The following is a 19,969-nucleotide window of genomic DNA, read 5'->3' as shown; positions in this document are numbered from 1 at the left end:
TGAGGTGCTTATGCACTGTGCCAAGTGTTTCATAGACTCTCAATCTTCACAACAACCCCATGAGGTGTGGGTGTTACCATGCACTTGTTATAGAGCAGGAAACCGAGGTATAGACAGGTCTAGCGGCATGCCAAAAGTCATGTCACAGTGTTCCGTCAGAGCACAGAGCGTGTAATTCAGATCATACATACTGTAGATTCTGTTTTCTCATAGAAACACTGGCAATCTTTAGTCCTATAGGTACCACTTCATTATCAATTGAGTAGTTTAGGGCTCATCTGGGTATTTATCAACCACATGTAAGTAGGGTTCTTAATTTGGGGACTAAGGATTCCTAGAATTTGTGGGACTATAAATGTCACTTTACCCAAACTCTTTGTCAGTAGAGTATAGAGGGGTCTCTTTTGCTTTAGTTAACTTTTATAATTATTGTGGGACCCCCAAAATGTTAAGAACTAATATAACATATTTTCTATAGAAAATAGAATTGGAAAGTAATTCCCAAAAGAATTTTCCAAAGGCCAGACAACTGGTTTACAAAGTAACATCTGGAACATGACCCTTTTGTAAAGTAAAGATTATATGTTTTGATAATTTGAATGAATGAATGAAAATGATCTGCCTTAGAAACTAGGTTTTTAAAAAGTAGCAATTTTCTCTAGACTGTATAAACAGTGATTCATTCTCTTTACCACGTAAATGGGAAACCACCTCTCTGTGATGGGCCAGATGGGCCCCCAAATTCATATGTTGAAGCCCTAACCCCATCATGGTGATATATGCAGATGTGGGGCCTTTGGGAGGTAATTAGGTTTAGATGAGGCCATGATCCTGGGGCCCATGGGATAGCGTCAGTGTGCTTATAGGAGGAGGAAGGTCAGAGCCTTCTCGCCCCATCTTGTGAGGTTGAGGCTACAGCTAAAAGGTGGCTGTCTGCAAGTTGGGAAAAGGGCCCCCACTGAGAACTACCCTGCTGGTACCTTGTCTTGGACTTCCCAGCCTCCAGAACTATGAGAAATCAATTTCTGTGGAAGCCCCTCAGTCTGGTATTGTTATAGCAGCCCGAGCTGACGTAAGACACTCTTCCCTTCCTTCTCCAACCTGGTGGCATATATTAAATTGTTCATGTAGATGAAAAAAAGAAATCATTGGGGAAAAACCCGTAATGCACTTTAAACACATCACTGCTTCCATTGTCACATTAATTTTCTTCAAGTAATTGTTTTCATTTGGCTCTGTATAGGAAAATGTATGCTAGCTTTTCCAAATCAAAGTTGGATGTTTGTGGCATTCTGCCCCCCCCCAATAAAATATTCATGCTGTTCAGATGTGTGTGTGTGTGTGTGTGTGTGTAAGTTGAGCTAGCTGTTGTGGATTTGTGCTGTGTTCCTTTGTTTTGAAATGAGCTAAAAATATGGATCCCAACTGGATGACAGCTAGATTTCTGAGCTTGAGAGAAAGGACCACTCTCCCTCTCTACCACCTACGGTAATGCCTCAAACACATTTGGTGCTCAGTCAAGGCATGTTGTTAAACAGTGATATATGCCATTTTGCAGCCTAAATTTTTTTCCTAAAATTTTCAACTGATTGACTTCTCCAGGAAACAATTTTATAAGGTCTATACACAACTAGCTATTTTTTCTCTGTTAACTATGTTCTTTTCATTTTTGGACCTGTTAGTATCTCTTCCTTGGTGTCCTGGCTGTAGGTAGGCAACTGACTTCGTGTTAATTTGATCACTGGCTTCCCTTTCTTTAATTTGTTACAGCAAAATGGCTTTTATGGCAGCTTAGAGTTGAATATTGGTACTTGGGGAGAATTGAAATGAAGAGAAAACCTTGTTATTAGTCATATTCTGTCACATTAATATGACTTGCTAAAATACTTGCAGTTCCACTAAATGTAATCACCTTAGAGCTGAATTCTCAGTATTTCACAGGGGGTTAGACACAGTGGCACATTTGTTGAAAGTAGCACTTGGTGAAAAGAGGAAAAGCATTGCTAGCAAGAGATCTGATCTTGCAGGAGCGTTTCCCGCAAGGGTCACAGAAGTCATCTCAGCCCTTTCTGGAAGGTGTCCCCTGTCCTCTGCAGAGCTGTGGGCACTGACCAGCTCCTCCCGTTACAGACTACAAAAGGCCCGGACAGGGCACCCGTGACTCCAACACAATGCTCACCCCAGTAAACTGCAATCACATAATGATAGGACTCCTTCACTCTGTAAAAGTGCTTCTTAAACCACTGTGTTCTGCCTGTCAGTGGATTGACAAGAAAACGATGCAAAAGAAAGAAGGCGGCACAGTTTTCATTTTTCATACTGCGAAAAGCTTTTATTATTTTTATTATGAAATAAATCTCAGGTGGTGAACATAATACAGTATACAGATGAGATATGGAATTGTAAGCTGGAAACTTACGTAACTTTATTAGCCAATATCACTCCAATAAATTCAGTAAAAAAAAAACCCATCTCAAATCTGACAACCCAATACTATTTATCATGCTCGCTTCGGCAGCACATTTACTAAAATACTATTTATTTAAAGTTGTCTACGTTCCATTTATGAGCCTGGCAAGTGCGAGGGCATGGCCGATAGCAGGACTCGGAGACAGAAAGCAGAGACACAGGAGATTGAGAGACTTACCTCAGTTATAAATACAGGCCTCTGCATCCCCAGCTCTGTAACGCAGGGTTTGGCATTCCTGAGTCTGACTCTGAGACCCTTCAGGATCATAACATGTCTCTGTATCATCAGATTAAATTTTATCGGGAAGACGTTTTTGGATATATTTAATGATTTTCTTATTCTATGAAGACTGCCCTGTGTGAGATGCACGACCCCTTGAAGTGAATCAGGACATTAGATTGGTCAAAACAATATTCCCCGGTGCCTGAGTCATCGGGATAAATGTTTCCTGGAGGCTAATTAGACTGCTATGACAATTTAAACAGTGAAAACGCCAGCGTGCCGGGGAAGGAAGGGTTAATGTTTTATGAATGGAGTCATAGTGCAGACTGTTCTTTCAAGCACCAACCTGCTCCCTTTACAAGTATATACTTACAGCTGCCAAGAAATCACACCCACAAGGGGTGGTAGTTGAATTTTTAAAAAATCAAAGTCTTAGTCTTTTGTTCATTGTTTTTCTCACTTTTGTAGATGTTTTTAAAATGTAGCTTTTTATTTTGAGATAATTCTAGATTCATAAGCAGTTGTAAGAAATAACAGAACCCTGTTACATTTAATTTTCAAAGTAAAACTATAAAAAGAGAACTAATACAGACCCCAAGTCCCCTGTACCCGGTTTCCCCAGGGTGGCATTCTGCAGGCCGGCTGCTGGGCATCGCCCCTGGACCTGGCCATCGCCCCTGGACCTGGGCATCGCCCCTGGACCCGGCCATCGCTGCGGTCAGGACCCGAGCTGCCTCCCTGTCCTCCTGCCTCCTGACCCCCGGGGCCCCGGCAGACACTCCGCTCTCCTCCCTCTCTATAATTTTACCTTCTCAGAAATGATCTCTTAGACAAATGGATTGGCTGTCTTCACTCAGCATAATTCTCTCAAGATTCGTCCATGTTGCTAAGTGTGTCAATAGTCTGTCCTTTTTGCTGCTAATGTTCCACGGTTTCTTTAGTCAGTCACCTGTTGGTGAACAACTTGGTTGTTTCCAGTTTGGGGCTGTTATGAATAAAGCTGCTATGAACAGTCCTATACAAATTTTTGTGTGAACATAAGCTTTTATTTCTCTGGAATAAATGCCCAACAATTTAATGATGCCATAATATTTAATTATATGCCTATACCATAATTTATTTTAGCAGGTTACTTTTGGATAGATATTTAAAGGTATCCCCTCCCCCATTTTTCTGCTGTTACACCAGTGGTGACCATCTTTTAGGTTAGTCTTAATGCATATCCGCTATTTATTTCCTTGATATAAGGATTTCTAGAAGTGGACTTGTGTATGCGATATTTTAAAGCTTTTTAAAAATAAAAAGTACCTTTCCATTTTTAAAGTTTATTTTTAATTGTTTTAAGTGGCTGTAATTCCAGAACATTTTTATTACCTCAGAAATTCCATCCACGTAAGCAGTCCTCCCCATCACCCCCCTCGCAGCCCTTGGCAGCCACTAATGTACTGGGTCTGTGGGGTCAGCCTGTTGTGGACATGTCGTATAAATGCGATCATACAGTATGTGGTGGTGGTTTTTTATGACTGGCTTCTTTTACTGAGCATAGTCTTCTCAAGATTCGTTCATGTTGTAGCATGTGTCAGTACTTCATACCATTTCGTGGCTGAATGGCATTCCATTGTATGGATGTACTACATTTAGTTTATTCATTCATCTTTGATGGGCATTTGCGTAGTTTCCATTTTCTGGCTGTTATAAATAATCTCGCTCTGAATATTTGTGTGCAAGTTGTGAAATGGACATATGCTTGCATTTCTCTCGGATATATACCTTGGAGTAGAATTGCTGGGTCATGTGGTAGCTCTGTTTCACTTTTTGAGGACCCACCAAACTATTTTCCACAGCACGTGCCCCATTTGACAATCTCACCAGCAATGTATGAGTGTTCCAGTTTCTCTTTATCCTTGCCAACATTTGTTATTGTCTGTCCTGATGATTGTAGCCACCCCGGTGGGTGTTATGTGCATGTCTTTGAAAGAGAAAAGGCCGGAGCTGTTTGGGCTGTGCCAGCTTGCTGGTAGTTGCCCCTCCTGACCTACCAGGTATGAAAACCACTTGTGCACGGCTTATGTTGAAGTGGATTTAGCTGGCTGTCTCTGGGCTTCTGCACAAGAGAAAATTGTGAGCCTGTGTACTCCTGCCGGGGTCCAGCCAGGCATGCCTGAGCCATTGGAGAGCCTCCCTGCTGGAAGGGCCCGCAGTGGAGGCCCAGGGGAGTTCCTCTCTGTGCATGGTAACTGAGTTGCTGTTTTGAAACAAGTTTGCAGAAGTTCTTACACTGAAAATTTTCCATGCTACTTTGTATCATAACAATGGCAATTGTTTTACTCTTTCACAGGAAAAACAAAAAAGTTTTTCTTGGATACTGTGAGATAAAGACTAGAAAGGCTTGTGGTTTTTATTTTCATAGGTGACATTTCAAAATACATTGCAGATTGTAAAGTGCCAAAATGATAGCTTTAAAATGGGCTTTAAAAAAAAATCAACTGTGGTGACTTTCACCAGCACAATATTTGGACATATTAGGGTACCCAGTGTTTCCAGGACTGGCCTTGACTTTTGCATCTTGGGAAACTCCCAAGGTCTAATAAACCAGGATGATTGGCCACCTGATACCATATAACCCTGCAGTTAACTCAATGCTTCTATTTGTTTGAGCAAGTTATTTAGACTCTCTGAACGTCAGTTTCCTCATCTATAAAATGAGGATAATTCCTTAATGAGTCTTTGAAAAGCTAGGTGTGCAATCGATAATAAATGTTAGCTCTTACCTTATGACCCAGCAATCCCTCTACTGGGTATATACCCCAAAACCTCAGAAACATTGATACGTAAAGACACATGTAGCCCCATGTTCATTGCAGCACTGTTCACAGTGGCCAAGGCATGGAAACAACCAAAAAGCCCTTCAATAGAAGACTGGATAAAGAAGATGTGGCACATATACACTATGGAATACTACTCAGCCATAAGAAATGATGACATCAGATCATTTACAGCAAAATGGTGGGATCTTGATAACATTATACGGAGTGAAATAAGTAAATCAGAAAACAACAAGAACTACATGATTCCATACATTGGTGGAACATAAAAACGAGACTAAGAGACATGGACAAGAGTGTGGTGGTTACCAGGGGTGGGGGGAGGGAGGACATAGGAGGGAGGGAGGGAGAGAGTTAGGGGGAGGGGGAGGGGGCACAGAGAACTAGATAGAGGGTCACGGAGGACAATCTGACTATGGGCGAGGGGTATGCAACATAATTTAATGACAAGATAACCTAGACATGTTTTCTTTGAATATATGTACCCTGAATTATTAATGTCATCCCATTAACATTAATAAAAATTATTAAAAAAAAATTAGCTCTTTTGTCTGTTAAGTTTTAAGCTAGTAATAAGTAATAATAATATGTATTATTTTTATAACCAAAGTTTGTACTTCAGATAACAGGCCTTTTTATTTCCTTCTCATTTCAATTAAATCAAAAGGGGGAGTTGTTTTTTAAGTCCACGCTTCTAACTGGTGCCTTGATTCTGTATGGTAACCAAGAGAAGAGCTAGCCAAGGGGAAAGAGAGTTGACTTTTAACCCCACTGACGTCATTAGTTTCTTGGTCTTTTATCCATCACTGAGTAACAAGTTACTGAAAAATTTCAGCAGCTTAAAACAGTGAACATTTATTTTCTCACACAGGCGCTGAGGGGCAGGAACTCCAGAGAAGCTTTGCCGGGTGGGTCTGGCTCCGGGTCTTCATGGGGTGGCAGTGTAGCTGCGGTCACTTGAACTGACTGGGGCCAGAGGATCTGCCCCCAGGCTCACTCAGGTTGGTCACTAGCCGAGGGCCTCCCCAAAGGACTGCTCACAACACGGGAGTTGGCTTCCCCCAGAGCTGGTGACCTGAGAGACAGAGAAACATCCTGCTTGACTCAGACGGGAGTCACAATGTCCTTTGTAAGCTCATCCCAGAAGTGCCTTACCCTCCTTTCTGCTGTGTCCTGCTGGTTGCTCACACAGTCCTGGTTCAGTTCAGGAGGGGATCGTTGGGGGCCGTCTTAGAGGCCTCCCACAGTTACCAGTTTCACTTGAACCCTTGACCTCTAATTCAGATCGCGAGGCTGTTAGAAAGTGGCTCCATTTAGGACTGATGGTAATGGGGCCTGAGCCAGAGCCCACATCTCAGCCAGTGTCCAGAGTCTCCCCATTGCTCCCCTTGTCTCCTTCTAAGCAGTATGTACAGTTGGCTGTGACCACGTATGTGCCATGGTGGCCGGCAGTGGCAGCCACTCGGTGGTACCTCACACTGCCCCAGTTCAATATGACTGGACAACTGGTCGCTAAATTCCTTCTGTGTACTAAGAACAGCTGCTGGGGATTACAGGGAACAAGGTAAATATGTTCTGGCTTGAACTGTGGTAGCACAGTGGATCAAGCGTCGACCTGGAATGCTGAGGTCACAGGTTCAAAACCCTGGGCTTCAAATAAGCCACTTAACTTCACACCTTAAGGAACTAGAAAAAGAAGAACAAAGACAACCCAAAACCAGCTGAAGAAAGGAAATAATAAAAGTCAGAGCAGAAATAAATGAAATAGAGAACTTTGAAAAGATCAACAAAATTGACAAACCCTTGGCAAGACTCACCAAGGAAAAAAGAGAAAGGACTCATATAAACAAAATCCAAAATGGAAGAAGAGAAATCACCACGGACATCATAGATATACAAAGAATTATTGTAAAATACTACGAAAAACTATATGCCACCAAATTCAACAATCTAGAAGAAATGGATAAATTCCTAGAACAATACAACCTTCCTAGACTGAGTCATGAAGAAGCAGAAAGCCTAAACAGACCAATTAGCAGGGAGGAAATAGAAAAAACTATTAAAAACCTCCCCAAAAATAAAAGTCCAGGCCCAGACGGTTATACTAGTGAATTCTATCAAACATTTAAAAAAAACTTGGTCCGTATTCTACTCAGTCTTCCAAAAAATTGAAGAGGAAGCAATACTTCCAAACACATTTTATGAGGCCAACATAACCCTCATACCAAAACCAGGCAAGGATGGCACAAAATAAGAAAACTACAGACCAATATCTCTAATGAATACAGATGCTAAAATGCTAAACAAAATACTAGCAAATAGAATACAACACCATATTAAAAAAAATAATACATCATGATCAAGTGGGATTCATCCCAGAATCTCAAGGATGGTTCAATATACGTAAAACGGTTAACGTAATACACCATATCAACAAAATAAAGAACAAAAACCACATGATCTTATCAATAGACGCAGAAAAGGCTTTTGATAAAATACAACACAATTTTATGTTTAAGACTCTCAACAAAATGGGTATAGAAGGAAAATGCCTCAACATGATAAAGGCCATATATGATAAACCATCAGCCAACATCCTATTAAACGGCATAAAACTGAGGACTTTCTACCTTAAATCAGGAACAAGACAGGGTTGTCCACTCTCTCCACTCTTATTTAATGTGGTGCTAGAGGTTCTAGCCAGAGCAATCAGACAAGACAAAGAAATAAAAGGCATCCATATCGGAAAAGAAGAAGTAAAGGTTTCACTTTTTGCAGATGATATGATCCTATACATCGAAAACCCCAAAGAATCCACAAAAAGACTACTAGAAACAATAAGCCAATACAGTAAGGTCGCAGGATACAAAATTAACATACAGAAGTCCATAGCCTTTCTATATGCCAACAATGAAATATTAGAAAACGAACTCAAAAAAATAATTTCCTTCATGATTGCAACAAAAAAAAATAAAATACCTAGGAATAAACATAACAAAGAATGTAAAGGACTTATATAATGAAAACTACAAAGCATTGTTAAGCGAAATCGAAAAAGATATGATGAGATGGAAGAATATTCTTGTTCTTAGATAGGAAGAATAAATTAATCAAAACGGACATATTACCCAAAGCAATTAATAAATTTAATGCAATTCCCATCAAAATTCCGATGAGATTTTTTAAAGAAATGGAACAAAAAATCATCAGATTTATATGGAACTATAAAAACCCCTGAAAGCCAAAGCAATCCTAAGGAAAAAGAATGAAGCTGGGGGCATTACAATACCTGACTTCAAACTATATTATAGGGCCACGACAATCAAAACAGCATGGTATTGGCAGAAAAATAGACACTCAGACCAATGGAACAGAATAGAAAGTCCAGAAATAAAACCACATATATATGGTCAAATAATTTTTGATAAAGGGGCCAACAACACACAATGGAGAAAAGAAAGCCTCTTCAATAAATGGTGCTGGGAAAACTGGAAAGCCACATGCAAAAGAATGAAACTCGACTACAGTTTGTCCCCTTGTACTAAAATTAATTCAAAATGGATCAAAGACCTAAACATAAGACCTGAAACAATAAAGTACATAGAAGAAAACATAGGTACTAAACTCATGGACCTTAGTTTTTAAAAAATTTTTATGAATTTGACTCCAAAGGCAAGAGAAGTGAAGGCAAAGATAAATGAATGGGACTACATCAGACTAAGAAGTTTTTGCTCAGCAAGAGAAACTGACAACAAAATAAACAGACAGCCAACTAAATGGGAACTGATATTTTCAAACAACAGCTCAGATAAGGGCCTAATATCCAAAATATACAAAGAACTCATAAAACTCAACAACAAACAAACAATCCAATAAAAAAATGGGAAGAGGACATGAACAGACACTTCTCCCAGGAAGAGATACAAATAGCCAACAGATATATGAAAAGATGCTCATTTTCATTAGTTATTAGAGAAATGCCAATCAAAACTACAATGAGATACCACCTTACATCTGTTAGATTAGCTATTATCAACAAGACGGGTAATAGCAAATGTTGGAGAGGCTGTGGAGAAAAAGGAACCCTCATTCACTGTTGGTGGGAATGTAAAGTAGTACAACCATTATGGAAGAAAGTATGGTGGTTCCTCAAAAAACTGAAAATAGAACTACCTTATGACCCAGCAATCCCTCTACTGGGTATTGATACGTAAAGACACATGTAGCCCCATGTTCATTGCAGCATTGTTAACAGTGGCCTAGACATGGAAACAACCAAAAAGCCCGTCAATAGATGACTGGATAAAGATGTGGTACATATACACTATGGAATACTACTCAGCCATAAGAAATGATGATATCGGATCATTTACAACAAAATGTTGGGATCTTGATAACATTATATGGAGTGAAATAAGTAAATCAGAAAAAACCAAGAACTACATGATTCCATACATTGGTGGGACATAAAAACGAGACTAAGAGACAAGGATAAGAGAGTGGTAGTTACAGGGGTGGGGGTGGGTGGGGGGGGAGGGGTACAAAGAAAACTAGATAGAAGGTGACGGAGGACAATCTGACTTTGGGTGAAGGGTATGCAACATAATTGAATGACAAGATAACCTGGACATGTTTTCTTTGAATATATGTACCCTGATTTATTGATGTCACCCCATTAACATTAATAAAAAATTTATTTATAAAAAAACAACAACAAAGAAAAACAAACCTGGACTTGCCTGATCAAGGCACATGAGAGAGTTGATGCTTCTTGCTCCTCCCCCTATTCTCTCTCTCTTTCCTCTCTAAAATGAATAAATAAAATGTTTTTATAAAAGATAAATACGTTCCCCACCCTCACTGAGCTTTTGTTTGCAAACTTGCCCACCACCGACACCTGACATAGGAAGTGACAAGTTAAGTGATCTCTCCCACTGACAGTGGTCTTCTTTCCGACATGATAGAGAAAGAGTTTACAGTTCTTAATGTGTGCTTGTTGTGTATGGTGTGTACTAGGTACCAGGATGTTTGACAGATAGAGAACTGATTTCTAATGTAATGGGTTTTTTGTTGTTGTTGTTGTTGTTTTTAAGGCAGAGATAGACAGGGACAGACAAGAACGGAGAGAGATGAGAAGCATCAATCATCAGTTTCTCGTTGCGCGTTGCGACTTCTTAGTTGTTCATTGATTGCTTTCTCATACGTGTCTTGACCGTGGGCCTTCAGCAGACTGAGCAACCCCTTCCTGGAGCCCAGCGACCTCGGGTCCAAGCTGGTGAGCTTTTTGCTCAAACCAGATGAGCCCACGCTCAAGCTGGCGACCTTGGGGTCTCGAACCCGGATCCTTCCGCATCCCAGTCCGACGCTCTATCCACTGCGCCACCGCCTGGTCAGGCTGTAATGGGGTTTTATTTCAGCTTGAGAGATGGTTTGAAAGGCAATGATGGCAGAGCTAAAGCAAACGGAATTATAGCAGAATTTGTAAGAATGAAATATATTTTATCCTTGCCCACTATCCTAGTCTCGATCTGTGAGTATAGTACTGGCAATATATGGCTATGTCTGGGTGACATAACTTCAGGAGCTGCAGGGGATTTTATTAGAGTCCAGAGCAGAATTTATTTATACAGCACCAGCTCCCAGAGAAGGCTGCTCATCAACATCACCCAGGGAACTTTTCAAAAAGACAGATGTTTAGGCTCTGGACTGTTGATTTAGAGTTTCTAGAAATCCGTGTTTTGAAGCTCCGATGTGATTTGAGCGGCCGGCAGATTAGAGAAGCCATTGATGTGAAACCGAAAGGCGTGGAGGTGTGCAGGCTTTCACTCACTGCTTCGTGGTCTCCACCAGCCGCCGGCACTCCGTCAGGCACGGGTCCAAGCCCTGTGGAGCCACAGACGGGAACATCAGAGGTTTGGCCCTAGAAGAACTTAGAGCTTAATGGGGACTGTAAACAAATGAGCAGATAATTACAGTATAACTGATCATTATAACACTTAAAAAACAAACCTGCAATTTTATCACTGACTGAGATACAGTGGAAGTGAGGACGGGCATGTGAAAATGAGGCCAAGGAGGGCTGCCACCGCTTTTTTCACTGTCTTCCCGTATAGATCTTTTTTTTCTTTTTTGGAGACAGACAGACAGACAGGAAGGGAATAAGAGAGCAGAGAGAGGAGAAGCATTGACTTGCAGTTGCTTCACTTTTAGCTTTTCATCGATTGCTTCTTGTACATGCCGTGACCAGGAGGGCTCAGCCACGCCGGTGACCCCCTTGCTGAAATCAGCGACCATGGGATCATATCTAGGATTCTGTGCTCAGCCTGCGACCCCACGCTCAAGCCAGATGAGCCTGCACTCAAACTGCTGACCTCATTTTTGAGCCTGGGACCTCAGCATCCTGGGTCAATGCTCTATCCACTGTACCACCCCCGGTCAGGCCCATGTTGTCTCTTTTTTCTTTTTCTTTTTTTAGTGAGAGAGAGAGAGGGACAGACAGGAGGGAGAGAGATGAGAAGCATCAGTTCTTCTTGTGGCACCTTTGTTCATTGATTGCTTTCTCATTTGTGCCTTGACCAGGGGGCTTCAGCAGAGCAAGTGACCCCTTGCTCAAGCCAGTGACCATGGGGTCATGTCTATGATCCCAAGCTCAAGCCAGTGACCCTGCACTCAAGCTGGTGAGCCCGTGCTCAAGCCAGATGAACCCGCACTCAAGTTGGCAACCTTAGGGTTTTGAACCTGGGTCCTTTGCATCCCAGGCCAATGCTCTATCCACTGCACCACCGCCTACCTAGTTAGGCAGATAGGTCTTAATTACAAAGATTTCTAAGACCTCTATTATCAAACACTATAGGTTAATACACCAGTTTTTGTTCTTTTTTTTTTTTTTTAATAAATTTTTATTAATGGTAATGGGATGACATTAATAATTCAGGGTACATATATTCAAAGAAAACATGTCTAGGTTATTTTGTCATCAAATTATGTTGCAAACCCCTCGCCCAAAGTCAGATTGTCCTCCGTCACCCTCCATCTAGTTCTCTGTGCCCCGCCCCCTCCCCCTAACTCTCTCCCTCCCTCCCTCCCATGTCTTCCCTCCCCCCCCCCCCACCCTTGGTAACCACCACACTCTTGTCCATGTCTCTTAGTCTCATTTTTATGTTCCACCAATGTATGGAATCATGTAGTTCTTGTTTTTTTCTGATTTACTTATTTCACTCCTTATAATGTTATCAAGATCCCACCATTTTGCTGTAAATGATCTGATGTCATCATTTCTTATGGCTGAGTAGTATTCCATAGTGTATATGTGCCACATCTTCTTTATCCAGTCTTTATTGAAGGGCTTTTTGGTTGTTTCCATGTCTTGGCCACTGTGAACAGTGCTGCAATGAACATGGGGCTATGTGTCTTCACGTATCAATGTTTCTGAGGTTTTGGGGTATATACCCAGTAGAGGGATTGCTGGGTCATAAGGTAGTTCTATTTGCAGTTTTTTGAGGAACCGCCATACTTTCCTCCATAATGGTTGTACTACTTTACAGTCCCACCAACAGTGAATGAGGGTTCCTTTTTCTCCACAGCCTCTCCAACATTTGCTATTACCCGTCTTGTTGATAATAGCTAATCTAACAGGAGTGAGGTGGTATCTCATTGTAGTTTTGATTTGCATTTCTCTAATAACTAATGAAGCTGAGCATCTTTTCATATATCTGTTGGCCATTTGTATCTCTTCCTGGGAGAAGTGTCTGTTCATGTCCTCTTCCCATTTTTTTATTGGATTGTTTGTTTGTTTGTTGTTGAGTTTTATGAGTTCTTTGTATATTTTGGATATTAGGCCCTTATCTGAGCTGTCGTTTGAAAATATCAGTTCCCATATAGTTGGCTGTCTGTTTATTTTGATATCAGTTTCTCTTGCTGAGCAAAAACTTTTAATTCTGATGTAGTCCCATTCATTTATCTTTGCCTTCACTTCTCTTGCCATTGGAGTCAAGTTCATAAAATGTTCTTTAAAACCCAGGTCCATGATTTTAGTACCTATGTCTTCTTCTATGTACTTTATTGTTTCAGGTCTTATATTTAGGTCTTTGATCCATTTTGAATTAATTTTAGTACACGGGGACAGGCTGTAGTCGAGTTTCATTCTTTTGCATGTGGCTTTCCAGTTTTCCCAACACCATTTGTTGAAGAGGCTTTCTTTTCTCCATTGTGTGTTGTTGGCCCCTTTATCAAAGATTATTTGACCATATATATGTGGTTTTATTTCTGGGCTTTCTATTCTGTTCCATTGGTCTGAGTGTCTATTTTTCTGCCAATACCATGCTGTTTTGATTATCGTGGCCCTATAATATAGTTTAAAGTCAGGTATTGTAATGCCCCCAGCTTCATTCTTTTTCCTTAGGATTGTTTTGGCTATTCGGGGTTTTTTATAGTTCCATATAAATCTGATGATTTTTTGTTCCGTTTCTTTAAAAAATCTCATAGGGATTTTGATGGGAATTGCATTAAATTTGTATATTGCTTTGGGTAATATGGCCATTTTGATTATATTTATTCTTCCTATCCAAGAACAAGGAATATTTTTCCATCTCATTGTATCTTTTTCGATTTCCCTTAACAATGCTTTGTAATTTTCATTATATAGGTCCTTTACGTTCTTTGTTATGTTTATTCCTCGGTATTTTATTTTTTTTGTTGTAATCGTGAAGGGGATTATTTTTTTGAGTTCGTTTTCTAATATTTCATTGTTGGCATATAGAAAGGCTATGGACTTTTGTATGTTAATTTTGTATCCTGCGACCTTACTGTATTGGTTTATTGTTTCTAATAATCTTTTTGTGGAGTCCTTCGGGTTTTCGATGTATAGGATCATATCATCAGCAAAAAGTGATAGCTTTACTTCTTCTTTTCCGATATGGATGCCTTTTATTTCTTTGTCTTGTCTGATTGCTCTGGCCAGAACTTCTAGCACCACGTTGAATAAGAGTGGAAAGAGTGGACAACCCTGTCTTGTTCCTGATTTAAGGTAGAAAGTCCTCAGTTTTATGCCGTTTAATAGGATGTTGGCTGATGGTTTATCATATATGGCCTTTATCATGTTGAGATATTTTCCTTCTATACCCATTTTGTTGAGAGTCTTAAACACAAAATTGTGTTGTATTTTATCAAAAGCCTTTTCTGCATCTATTGATAAGATCATGTGGTTTTTGTTCTTTGTTTTGTTGATATGGTATATTACGTTAACCGTTTTGCGTATGTTGAACCATCCTTGAGATTCTGGGATGAATCCCACTTGATCATGATGTATTATTTTTTTAATATGTTGTTGTATTCGGTTTGCCAGTATTTTGTTTAGTATTTTAGCATCTGTATTCATTTGAGATATTGGTCTGTAGTTTTCTTTCTTTTTGCCATCCTTGCCAGGTTTTGGTATGAGGGTTATGTTGGCCTCATAAAATGTGTTTGGAAGTATTGCTTCTTCTTCAATTTTTTGGAAGACTTTGAGTAGAATAGGAACCAAGTCTTCTTTGAATGTTTGATAGAATTCACTAGTATAACCGTCTGGGCCTGGACTTTTATTTTTCGGGAGATTTTTAATAGTTTTTTCTATTTCCTCCCTGCTGATTGGTCTGTTTAGGCTTTCTGCTTCTTCATGACTCAGTCTAGGAAGGTTGTATTGTTCTAGGAATTTATCCATTTCTTCTAGATTGTTGTATTTGGTGGCATATAATTTGTCATAGTATTCTACAATAATTCTTTGTATATCTATGATGTCTGTGGTGATCTCTCCTCTTTCATTTTGGATTTTATTTATTTGAGTCCTGTGTCTTTTTTCCTTGGTGAGTCTTGCCAAGGGTTTGTCAATTTTGTTGATCTTTTCAAAGAACCAGCTCCTTGTTTTATTGATTTTTTCTATAGTTTTTCTGTTCTCTATTTCATTTATTTCTGCTCTGATTTTTATTATCTCCTTTCTTCGGCTGGTTTTGGGTTGTCTTTGTTCTTCTTTTTCTAGTTCCTTAAGGTGTGAAGTTAAGTGGTTTACTTCGGCTCTCTCTTGTTTGTTCATATAGGCCTGAAGTGATATGAACTTTCCTCTTATTACTGCTTTTGCTGCATCCCAGAGATTCTGCTATGTCGTATTTTCATTTTCATTTGTCTGTATGTATCTTTTGATTTCTGCGCTTATTTCTTCTTTGACCCATTCATTTTTTAGAAGTATGTTGTTTAGTTTCCACATTTTTGTGGGTTTTTCCCCCTCTTTTTTGCAGTTGAATTCTAGTTTCAAGGCTTTATGATCAGAAAATATGCTTGGTACAATTTCAATTTTTCTAAATTTGCTGATATTGTCTTTGTGGCCCAACATATGGTCAATTCTTGAGAATGTTCCATGTACACTAGAGAAAAATGTATACTCTGTCGCTTTGGGATGAAGTGTCCTGTAGATGTCTATCATATCCAGGTGTTCTAGTATTTCGTTTAAGGCCACTATATCTTTATTGATTCTCTGTTTGGATGACCAATCGAGAGCCGTCAGCGGTGTATTGAGGTCTCCAAGTATGATTGTATTTTTGTTAGTTTTTGTTTTAAGGTCAATAAGTAGCTGTCTTATATATTTTGGTGCTCCTTGGTTTGGTGCATATATATTAAGGATTGTTATGTCTTCTTGATTCAACTTCCCCTTAATCATTATGAAATGACCATTTTTGTCTCTGAGTACTTTTTCTGTCTTGTAGTCAGCATTATTAGATATGAGTATTGCTACGCCTGCTTTTTTTTGGGTGTTGTTTGCTTGGAGTATTGTTTTCCAGCCTTTCACTTTGAATTTGTTTTTATCCTTGTTGCTTAGATGTGTTTCTTGTAGGCAGCATATAGTTGGATTTTCTTTTTTAATCCATTCTGCTACTCTGTGTCTTTTTATTGGTAAGTTTAATCCATTTACATTTAGTGTAATTATTGACACTTGTGGGTTCCCTACTGCCATTTTATAAATTGCTTTCTGTTAGTTTTGTATCTAGTTTGATTCTTCTCTTTTGTTTTTCTATCATTTGTTTTTGTTTGTTTGTGTTCCATACTTCTTTCCTCTGTTGCTACCTTTTTTAAGTCAAGTGTTTTTGTGGTGGTTTTTTTAAGGGTGGTTACCATTAAGTAATTAAAAGGGTACCTACCATATTCATTGTAGTACCCTATCTTATAAGTATTTCTGCACTTCATCATCCTTTGCTACTGTTAATCTCCATCCTCTCCCCCCTTTTTTTCCTTTGTTGTCACAGTTTAAGTTTGGTTTTATTGTGTTCTTGGTGGAGCTGTTACTTGTGGTGTTGTTTTCTTTTGTTCTTTGAATCTGGTTGGAAAACCCCCTTTAGTATTTCCTGGAGTGGGGGCTTTCTGTTGATAAATTCTCTCATCTTTTCTGTATTTGTGAATATTTTTATATCTCCTTCATACTTGAAGGATAGCTTTGATGGGTATAGCATTCTTGGCTGAAAGTTCCTCTCTTTCAGGGCTTTAAATATTGGGGTCCACTTTCTTCTAGCTTGTAGAGTTTCTGCTGAGAAATCTGATGATAATCTAATAGGCCTTCCTTTATATGTTGTACTCTTCTTTTCCCTGGCTGCCTTGAGAATTTTTTCTTTGTCATTGGTTTGTGTCATCTTTATTATGATGTGCCTTGGAGTGGGTTTGTTGGGGTTAAGAAAACTTGGTGTTCTGTTTGCTTCTTGAATTTGAGGCTTTAGTTCCTTCCACAGGCTTGGGAAGTTCTCGTCTATTATTTGTTTGAGTATATTCTCCATTCCATTTTCTTTCTCTTCTCCCTCTGATATACCTATTATTCTTATGTTATTCTTTCTGATGGAGTCAGACAATTCCTGTAGGGCTTTCTCGTTTTTTATTATTTTTGAGTCTCTTTCTTCTTCTCTCTGTTGTGCCTCAAGTTGTTTGTCTTCTATTTCACTAATCCTATCTTCAATCTGGGCTGTTCTGTTAGCTAAGCTTGTTACCTCGTTTTTCAGCTCGTGAATTGAGTTTTTCATTTCTGTTTGATTTGTTTTTATAGTTTCAATTTCCTTGGTAATATATTCTTTGTGTTTTCTGATCTCCCTATATTGCCTTTCTGTGTTTTCTTGTATCTCTCTGAGTATTTTTAAGATTTCTATTTTAAATTCTCTGTCATTTAGTTCCAAGGCTTCCAATATGTTAAGTCTTTTCTCCATAGATTTTTCCACATCTATTTGTGTTACCTCTCTTTCTTTTGTATCCATAATATTCGATTTCCTCTTTCTTATCGGCATCTGAGGGTGGTCTTATTGATAGCACTAATTAGAATTAATAAAGAGTAAAAAGTAAAAAAAAAAAAAAAGGTAAAACACCCCACAAAAAAAACCCAGTAATAATTTATTATTTCCCCCTTTTTTTCTCTCTTCTCTTTCCCTCCTCTCCCCTCCTCAGGGAAATATCGTGCCTATAATGGAGGGCCTGATTTGGGGTGAAGAGTTCAAGGGGCAAAAAAAAGGAAGTAGGGGCCTACTAAATGCAAAAAAAAAAAAAAAAGGAAGAAAATCTTAGACAAGCATAAGATGATTTGCTTGTAAGTGATAGTCAACTAAGAGATATAATGAGAGGGATAAGAGGGAACCAGAAAAAAGGACCAAAAAAGAATAATAAAGAAGAAAAAATAAAAATAATAAGTAAAAATCTGTTGTATTAAGTGGAGCGAAGACTAAATACAATGGAGACCTTGGGTTGGGAGGACCCAAAATGCCACAAAAATAAACAAAGAAAAAATAAAAAAAAATAAAAACAAAAGCAAAAAAGAGAAATAAAGCCAAAAAAAAGCCTTGAGTCCCAAATTAACTTATTTGTTCGTGATTGAGGATTATATGGGATGAAAGTAAAATGAGAAAAGAAAAAACGAATAGAAAGGAAAAAATAAGAAAAAGAGAACAACGAAGGAAGAAATAAAATAGGAAGAGAAAAAAACAAAATAAAGCAAGACAAAAAAAAACAAACAAAAGAGGAGAGAGTGAGAGTTAAGTGTTTTGGAGTATAACCTTAAAGGAGGGTGAGGATGAAGAAGAAAAATAAAATGCAACACTCATGGGTAGTGTAGTTCAAGAAAGGGGAAGCATGAGATGGGCAGAGAATAGAAGGACCGAGGTGGAGGATATAAAGGCAAAAAGATAGAAGAAACAAACAACAACAACAACAACAAAAAAATAGTGGATCAAGTTGTAAAGTCTGTGGGTTTTTCTTGATTTTGAGAGGTTAACTTCTTCCTTTTTCTTTTCTCTCCCTCTTCCTGGTCGGTGACTCTGTACCCCAGGCTCTGCCCCTGTGTCACTCTTAGGTAGGGATTTGCAGTTGATGGGATTCTATGGCAATGTCATATAATTGGCTTTAGTCTTGCTGGAAGTAAAGGCTTGTTGGCGTTTGCAGGGTCCAACGATGAGAGAGTTTGCTTTCCTGGATTCTCTCTCCTAGTCCCCCCTTTCTGAATTAGCAGCCTGGTGATCCAGCTATAAGGCTGCAACTGCTTCTGCCTGGGGAGTAAGAGGCTCAAAGAGCTGGGAAATCCCCACTCTATCCCCACTCAGTGCAAGGCTTTGGGAAAGGCTCTGAGAGTCAGGGCCTCCAGTGTAATCAGGCGGGGGTGGGAGTCAATTGTTGTCAAGGTGACTGTTCAGCGCCTATCATTTAGTTGGACCTCTCAACCCAGGCTTTCCACACTTTGTAGCCTGTTTTTGCAGGGAAGAAGAGGCACTAGTCTCTGCTTACGACTAGTGTAGTATAGACCTTATTATCTGCCAAGTCCTTCTTGTTAGCGTTTATCCCTGAATATGGAGGCTCTATCAATCAGAAGTTGCCTCCGCCCCTTTAGCGAGAGGCACTAAAAAATATCACGCCTCTTGTCTTGGATCGCTGAACTGAGAGAGATCTTATCAAATAGAACTGAGGGTGCGCAGATTTTATGGGTTAAGCTAATTTCAGTGATTGGGACGCAGCTGTGCTTCCGAAGGTATTTTATGCTGCCCGTGCGCGCCCCTCCCCCAACGCTTGATTGTTAGCTTGAATGGTTGGGTGAGGTGCCCCGCCCACGGAGAGAATCTCCCAAGCCTCTCCCGCTCGCCCCGCCGCTGGCGGCTGGACCGCACCAGGCGCAGGATAATGGAGCCCCCTGGGTGTGCGGGCCAGCAGGGCGCCCTGGGCGCGTGGAATGCCCAAGGCACGCGCGCGAATGGGGCGCTCCGGGCACCGGTGGCCGGGGACCCCCACTCGCAGTGTGCGGGCCGCTGGGAACGTCAGCGGTGCTCAACCGGACCGGGCGCTCGCGTGGCTGCTCGCGGTGGCTCGCGGCTCGTGGCGGCTCGCGGTTCCCAAGTATATGGGTTGACTCACCACAGGCGCACTTCCTTGCGGTTTGAAAGAACGTCCCTGTGGTCGATTCCTCCACACC

At 40.0% G+C, this 19,969-nt stretch overlaps 1 protein-coding gene across 2 annotated transcripts in view; it reads left to right on the top strand.

Moving 5' to 3' along the window:
* ELOVL5 (ELOVL fatty acid elongase 5) overlaps positions 1-19,969 on the top strand; it is a 97,902-nt gene that overhangs the window by 33,593 nt on the left and 44,340 nt on the right. The window lies entirely within an intron of this gene.

This window comes from Saccopteryx bilineata, chromosome 1 (genome assembly GCF_036850765.1).
Source record: "Saccopteryx bilineata isolate mSacBil1 chromosome 1, mSacBil1_pri_phased_curated, whole genome shotgun sequence".
NCBI lineage: Eukaryota > Metazoa > Chordata > Mammalia > Chiroptera > Emballonuridae > Saccopteryx > Saccopteryx bilineata.
Note: the sequence above shows the minus strand (reverse complement) of the source record. Positions and strands in the feature narration are given on the sequence as shown.